This window comes from Crocodylus porosus, unplaced genomic scaffold, assembly GCF_001723895.1.
Source record: "Crocodylus porosus isolate Cpor-Errol unplaced genomic scaffold, CroPor_comp1, whole genome shotgun sequence".
Taxonomy (NCBI): domain Eukaryota; kingdom Metazoa; phylum Chordata; order Crocodylia; family Crocodylidae; genus Crocodylus; species Crocodylus porosus.
Genome location: NW_017728907.1, coordinates 40,573,325 through 40,581,674, shown reverse-complemented (window position 1 = coordinate 40,581,674; position 8,350 = coordinate 40,573,325). Strand labels below are relative to the sequence as shown.

Genomic DNA, 8,350 nt, shown 5'->3' with positions numbered 1-8,350 from the left:
ACATATTTTGTAACAACCCTAACAGATATATTTTTGTTCAACATTCAGCTGAATCACCTGAAATTGCAAATTTTGACTTCAAATCTCACAGAAAACTCTTTAAAGAGTTCAGTTGTCTTCCATTTCCAATTAGTTAAGTTGGATGCACATGATCACCTATTCTGTTTGCCATGAATGCTTTTTGATCTAGTTTATGGCCAACACCTATGCTTAATAGTTTGCAAAGTTGGTAATCTAGTGTGGGAGGAGTTATATAAACTGCTTTGAAACAGAGAAGAAAGTTTAGTTTAAGTTCCTCTTGGATTGGATGAAGGTTCAAGAGGGTTCCTCACACTTCCTTAATCAGCGTAAGTACTGCATTTAAATCAAATCAGGAAATTGGAACAGGTAAGGTTTGTGCTGTTCATGGTAATAAGGGAAAAAAATTGAAGTGGCTTTATGCAAATTGTTAGAGGCTCTTCACATGTTTCTTATGTCTTGTTACATTTGGTTTGCATGCACAGCACCGATACTTTTGTCAATGACTTGATATATCAACATTTTGAGTATCATCTTTTATTCATTCCTTTTAAAGTTATCTTCATACTTGGAAGCAGTATGTTTCTGGAGGCATATTCAGAAAGCTTTGTCTTAATTTGTACCAATTATTCAGTTCAAACTCCTTCTGTGGTTAAAATCATTTAGAGTTTTATCATACCTCTGCTACATAGCTCATTAAAAACCATATGAAGCTTCCAAAATAGAATCCTGACTGCATGACAGTCCAAATTATTAAGTGATTATAGAAATCGGATCAAATAGATGATCAGAAGTTCGGGGGGGGGGGGATTCTGTTATTAGCTAGTCTATAATGACAGCATTTCTTATCTTACAACTGTGACATGAAGAGGGAGCTGTAGCTCTTCTGAGACACAGTTCTGCCTGAACCAGCGAACCCAGCCAAGCTCCCCGATCTCCTGTCTTCTTTCTCTTTCTCTCCTTCTGTCTCCTTCTCTTTCTCTTGTTCGTTCTCTCACTCACTCACTCTTCCATTTTTTGCCACTGTGCCAGTTAATTTAAATGTATCTGTTCAAGTGGAGATAATCCATGCAAATCAGAGTCACTGGCTCCCAGTGCTTGATTCACAAAGAGAACTCAGCTTCAGGAGGTCACTCGTTCACAGCTGCTCCTCCCATTATATTTTTCCCTTATTGCAGAACTGCTGCATGTATACAGTGACTGAAAGGACTCAATTTACTGCAACTGCTGCCTGGTTTTACTTACAACTTTCTGTAAAGGGAGACTTACCTTCTGTCTGTCTTGTTAAGGTAGGAAGTCTGATTCTTCTAAAGACATGTAATACCTCCACTGTTTTCTCATTATCAGATGCCACTATAGCGATGCATATTGTTGTCAGCATTAGGTCCTAACTGGATAATGCCAGGTGCTTGATGCTTTTGTTACTTATATGTATAGGTGCAATTGTTTAAATGACTGTTGTTCTAATGTTTACTTAGCCAGTTTTTATCCTTTTTACAGTATCAGGCAAGGTCTTAATACAAAGTCTCTGATCGACAGATGCAGTCTTCAATCAAGTTTATTTTTTAAATGTTTTCTAATCTATGTGTAAGTTGATGCAGTGCTGTCTTCACCAAGTGGAAAAATTAATATTGTCAGGGATTTCTGGCCTTGAACTTTATTAGACTATTATCTCTGGAGCAGAACAAACTGTTGAAATGTTTTAAACAAAAAATAAAAAGGTCACCTTTTACTTTGCACTGTTGTAAACAAGGGAAACTGAAGGCCTTGCTGGAAATGGGCCTGTCAAATAAATTTAAGCCACAAGATAAACATATTGTTAATAGAATTGCCAGTGGTAGTGGAAGTAATGAAATGGAACCATTACAGTTATGTGTTAATATCTATTGTTTAGAAATGTTGGACATGCAATACTTGCTGCAAAAAAAAGTGCAACAGAATCTCAAGAAACTAAGTGGGCAAAATTCTTAAAGAATTTGTTTAAAAAAAAAAAAGAAAGAAAAAGAAAAAAAAGCACTATTTAATTAGTCTCAAAGTATATGAGGCAAGAAATATGAGACTGAAGCATTTGAAAGTACACACTGATTTTATGAAGGAAGATGGTAACTCTGGCATTACTTCACGTACATTTCTTAAGATGTGCTGGCAGAATATAGGGTTAAATCTGAAATGTGCCTTTATTAAGACAACTTTAGATATATTCACATACAGTAAAATAAGAGAGACGTGCAGTACAGAAATCACAGTAGTAGAATGTTTTGCACTTACCCTTGTCCCGCCATAAAAGTTGCTGTTCATTACCTAAAACAGCTGGAATTAGTAAATAACAATTTATTTTCTTTCCCTCACTCTTTTTCAGTAGCCTACCTATATAAATAGGACCTGATGAAATTACAGTAGACTGAAAGTTCTGAAACACAACAGAAATGAGACACAAATTTGGTAAAGCAAACTGGAGAGAAAGAGGGGGACAGAGAAAAGCCTTCCTTACTTTCCTGAATAATATTGAAGATACAAATCTTCAGTTTCATCTTTGGGGAATGGATACTTTTAGGCTTCAGCAAATGTATTTGCTGCCATTATCACAGTGCCTAAAATATGCATCTTTTCTCTTTGATATACAGTCTGCTTTTGTAAAAAAATGTATTCTGATTTTGGAGTATAGTACAAACCAAAGGAGCCTTGTCATTGTTAGCATAAAGAAGACATCTACACAAGTATTACTGTGCAGAGGGCAATCTTTCTTTCTCTGGCATTTGTTAGGTTACTGTACATAGAATTTAGCAGATAAATATCTTCTGCTTCCTGGCATTTTAGTGATCCTATTGGTATGCAGACTGGTCTACTAGGATGGCAACTGGAAAAAGAAATATGTTTTATAGCAGTGTGTAATAAAAGCCCTTCACAATGATGTAAGTGGAGTCTGACCTTTCTTTCTTACCCGGTAATTAGAATTTTTATTAACTATTTCAAGTGCAGAGTTTTTTAAGTAAATTGACATTATGTAGGAGGAAACAGCATGTATGTTTCAGCTATGTGTTCAAAAACAATGACTTGTAGCAATACTTCCAGATAGAAACAAAGAAAGAAAGATTTCTTCATGCTACTTCCTGTACATAAAGTGATTTTAATTTATAGAAAGGAAGGTGCTGTGCAAAACCATTCTGCTAAGGAACAAGAACATTTATAAGGTGATGATGGTGATGATTATTAGTAGTAGTAGTATTACCCCAAAAATGGGGGAGGGGGGAGTGTTGGGGAGAGAGGGAGACAGAATTATCATTAGGAAAACTAAACTTCAGAAAAGGCATATTGCGGATCTTTTATTTGACTGATTCTCTGGCCCAGGATAAAGTTGGGGAAGTAAGGGTGATCCCTGTGGAGTTTGGTAATACAGTAAAATGAGATTAGATGAATCAATACTGGAGATATGACAAGGGGACGAAAGGGCCTTTCAGAGGAAGATTTTTTTTTTTGTAAGTGGATTAAAAAAAACACTGTAGCAGACAGCTATTTTCTACTTCCTTTCCCTCTTCTACCAACTAACCAATGTTTTACACATATGGAAATATTTCCTGGTGAGTCATAATGATCTTTTCAGAGTTATTTCCAAATGATACGAATGATTATTTTAAATTCACTGAGCTTACATCATCATGATTTGTTGAATTGATTGGTTCCCTGAAATAAAGGAGATGAGGGTCAGTCTGACATATTATCTATGTCTCTGAATTTGTATTTGTAAATTTCCCAGGAAGCTCTCCAAAGAATTCACCTTTATGTTAACTTCAAGTTAGTCTGCTTAACAAAATTATTACAGTTCTTCTACCCCTAGTTTGTTTTATACTGCCAATCGTTTCTTCCTTTTCATCTGTGAGCTTGCCATTGCTATAGTAACTCACTCAAACGCCTTTCCAAGATAAGTTACATTTTATTCCATTTTAGTGCACCTTGAAGCAGAATCTATAGGATGCGGTAAACTGTGTAGCCATATATAACATAGTGCACTTACTCCCTTTAGACTCTTTACTGCTAGTTTTACAGAGAACAGTTAAAAAGATAAATTATCATCTTAAAAGGATGCTGTATGGATTCTTAATAAATTCCATCCATCCAGCTTCTTAAGGGTCCAGTAGGTCATAGTTTTGAGCTGGTAGGTAAACTTGCAGTACTGTGTCTTAAAAATATTCGAGGGGGTGGGAGGTGGTATATGGCAAAATGAGGGGCCATATGATAGATCATTTAAGAAAATACAAATCTGCATAGATTAGTAAGAAAGACACTCTCTCTACAGAATTATCAAGCAGTGAGATGCAATGGCTGATTTGCCATAGCTGCACAAAAGAACATGTAGCCCAAGTTTTCTCATCAATTTCTCTTTGGTTATATCATGCTCTCCTTTTCACAGTACTTTTCATTGCTTCCTACCATGAATGTACTACCCTAGTATCATGTTCCAAACTTCAGGCCTTTTATTCATGATAGAAATTAGTGCTATTGGAAGAAAATACCTCAAGGGGTTAAAAGCTGAATCAGTTCTGTAATTGATGGACTTACCTACTGACAACCTTTGAGGCTCTTCTCTCTCCCTTTTTTTGTCTAAAGAACAAGATTGACATTCCTTTTATGAGTTTGGAATTCTTCAGTGGGTGGAAGGTGCTTGGTAGTAACTGAAATTAACCTGAGGCTTTGTCAGTCTACCTTTTCTTGAAACTTCAATGAAGTTTTAGTAACAGTTAACATTTTTATGCAAACAACCATTCTTATCAGAACACTGCATTCTTCTGTCATGTCATACCTTTCTTTGTAATTTTTGGATATGTTTAGAGGTGGGCCCTTTATTCCCTTACATATCTATCTTTGTTTCAAGAAGTCTAAATGAAAATTTTCCCGGTTGAAATGCACCAAAGGAGAGACAGATAAAAGAAAATAAATGGAGTGGAAATGCATCTTTAAATGGTTAGCCTGAGAAACATTGAACATGGTTATCTGACATTATGTCAGAAAGTGTTATCTCTAGAGGAGAAATGAGCAAGAGCAGGTCCATATAGAAAAGTAATTGTTACTTTACTTCTGTCTGTTTATTTGGGTTAGCTTGAACTGTCTCCCACTTTTTTTTTTCCTCTCCCAGTGTGAAAAGATCAACTATTACAAATGCAGCCAGTAGGAATTTGACTCAAAAGCTATGCTCATTTGACCTCTGGATACAAAATATCTAAGATAAACAAAAATCTGAACAGCTTCCCCACATAATAAAGTGCAGAAATGTGCAGAACATGGGTCCATAGCAATTTAACAATTTTAGAATAAAGACAAAAAATTGGTCTCACTGTTAGACTAGCATTTTATTTCCCAGATTCTCTTCTAAATGGCAAACACTGGATCTGTCTTGAAAACAGTACCCAGTACATAAGATGAAAAACCCTTGGCCAAATTGTACATGGCTTTTCCTCAATGAAATTAAAATGGGTGGGAGCAGTGAATCAGCAAACAGATGCTATTTTAGCCGTGAAGCTTAAAATTTCCATTTCCAAAAGATAAAAACAGACCAAAAAAAAAAAAAAGAAAGAACTATAGTAACCACCTGAGAATTAGGAATTGATTTAATTTCTGTATGATGCTCCTAGTGACTTTTTCCTAAGAATACATTTGTCACTTGCACGTGTCATTCCTATCACTCTGCTGATGTTGCCACATTTAAAAAAAAATCCTTTGAGTTAAATAAGTATGTACTGGTGTGGCTGAATTTCTAAAAACTACTTTCTTCAGCTTTTTTCTCTTTGCTACCAGGATCATAATTGTAAAAGGGTGGAAAATAGAATACACCCATTCTAAGACAGATGACTAAGAAAAGTTTTTAGGATCTGTATGCGGAAAAATTCACTGGTCTCAACAGACCAATAGACCCAATACTTAGACATTTAACTTGCCTTTATAGAGGAGCCTGTGGCTCAGAAACTACACATTGGCTAAGGGGGACAACAACCAAAGGATTAATAGCTTGATAAAGGGAATATAGCTGCTAAGTAGCCTACGCAATTTTCTATTATCTGACCTTTGCCCTATGTTATGTTATGTGAGTTAGTGGACCAATAATAACAATGTAATGTTAACTATGACACCGTGACCTTGTACAATAAAAAGTGTATTAAGAAAGAAAGAAATTTCAAAGTTGGCCCCAGCATTCCTGAGCTATTTTATGCTCTGTATCCTTCCAATGAAGAAAAGAGACTTACACAAAGAATTTAGATAATTTCTGAAAGAAGGAAAGCTTATTAAATCTTTCTTATTAGAACTCTCTTATCCTCACCAAGCCCCATTTTGGTCCCTGCAGAATAAGGAGGTTGTTTGTAAAGACAGCTCCAAAGAGGCGAGACCATGCATATGAAATTATTCCACATTCCCCTCATTGTATAGGACTGCTCTGCAGCCAATTTTTCATCTACTAGGCTTGCAGTAGCTTCTGCACTCACCATCCAAGTTGTTTAGACAGCCGGGATGTGTTAGTCACAGATCAACCAGGTGTAAATTTACATCTCTGTCCCTTTCTGTCTCAATCCAGTCCCAAAACTCCCTTCCACACTCTGTAGCACACAAAGGGTGCAACCCCTCTGTAGAGGGTCTTCACATCCTGCCTCTGTGCAGGTACAACATAACTATTCCATTGCCTAAACAGAATTAGGAACATATATCCTTTGTACTTGTGACAAATCGTACACTCCTTACTTTGTCTGCCTGAGTGGGCATTTCAGGATTTAACTCCTAGAAATTAAGAACAATATTTACAAAGTGGCTACTGATTTGGAGTATCTCTTTTTTTTTCAGGAGCCCATCTTGAGGCACCTAAGGACCAATTAACATGAGTGCCAAGCATTCACAACTCCAGTCAAGTCACTGAGAGCTGAACAGGCTTGGCACCTCAGAAAAGCAAGTTCCTGGCACTCTGCTCAGTTTGTTCTCCCAAAGTCAACAGCCATCTTTGACTGTAAATATCTGAATCAGAAAACTGACACAAACTCTTGAGACTGCTGTTACGTGGCTGGTCAGGCAGGAGAGTAGACAGACACATGCACAGACACAGCATTGAGGTAATAACAGAGGGAAATCAAAGGCATCGCAACAATACTGGTTGCATGTATAAAGCATGATTTATGGGTCTGCACATTTGGTTTTAATTTCTCTTGAAATTATACTAATAGAGTCTGATAAACTAAACATAGCAGGGATTGGCCTGGACTCGACTCTTTATATTGTTTATTGTGTGTGTTCCCCTGTCTTCCCACCCCGTCCCCAGTCAATCCCCTCCCACACCACTACCACCAAAATCCATCATGAGTATGTCATAAAACCTATTTAATTTCCTATGAAAGATTATAGTAAGTGTGCTTTTAATGTAATGATGTCAGTGGTGGATGATAACATGTATTAGGCAGCACAAACTGCTGATTATCTGTCAGGATAAATCTGTTTATTTCAGAAATAGCAGTCTGACAACCCCCTGTTGTTAATCGTGAAAGTACATGCTAATGCTAGGTACTGTTTGGTAGGATTCTTGCAAAGAAATGCGTTCGCTAGGCTCTTGCTTTGACATTCTTTACATCTAGTTTTGCAAATTTTTCATATTTAAAAAAAAAAAAAAGCATCTGAGGTAGGAGACAAGCAGCTGATGTACCATTTAAGTTTGCAGCTATTCATAGGAAAGATGACTTGTGAAATGAGAGAGTGGATTATAGGATTATGCTTTAGTTCAGACTGTGCCTATGGCTGGGCTTGTCATTAGTGATTTCAATGCAGGCCCATTAGTATTAACCCAGGGAAGTAAAGAAAAAGCACAAGGGAATGGAGAAAAGTTAGTTAGGTACTTCTCCCTCCCACCAGAGTCACTCTTTCTTTTCCAGTAGTGACTACAGTTTCTAATTGTATCACAGACTAAAAAGACTATTTCCAGATGATATACAAGGCATTCTGCTTTAATGAGAAGTGTCAAACTGAACCAAACAGCACTTTTATTGTTGTGAATTTGACCCCGCTTCTGTGTTGCAAAAAATGAATATTATGTATCTGAAGTGAAATACAAATGGATTATTGAAGCATAGTTTGCCAAACCTTAGGTGAAGAGGTATTTTGTCTGGCTTTATTGCATTTTGATCATTTCATGAATGCCATAAAATGCTGAATAGCATAATAAAAATTGATATTTATATTGACATTTCAGGATTCTAAATAGAAGCTCAGAAAATCTAAACAGTCTCCAGGCTTTCTGCAGCTGTTCCTCCAAAGCCATTCTTGTGCTGGCTAATTCATTTTCTCTCCCTCCCCACCCCCCCCCCCC

General features: G+C 36.7%; 1 protein-coding gene across 11 annotated transcripts in view; it reads left to right on the top strand.

The window, feature by feature from the left end:
- Window positions 1–939: 939 nt before the first annotated feature.
- Window positions 940–8,350, top strand: part of ADGRL2 (adhesion G protein-coupled receptor L2) — a 488,780-nt gene continuing 481,369 nt past the window's right edge. For 5 of the 11 annotated variants that reach the window (XM_019531202.1, XM_019531200.1, XM_019531207.1 and 2 more), the window contains exon 1: window positions 945–1,307. The gene's annotated coding sequence lies outside the window, so the exon portion shown is untranslated. Of the gene's footprint in view, window positions 1,308–8,350 lie in introns of all 11 variants that reach the window. The other 6 variants (XM_019531201.1, XM_019531198.1, XM_019531208.1 and 3 more) reach the window with 4 other exon arrangements.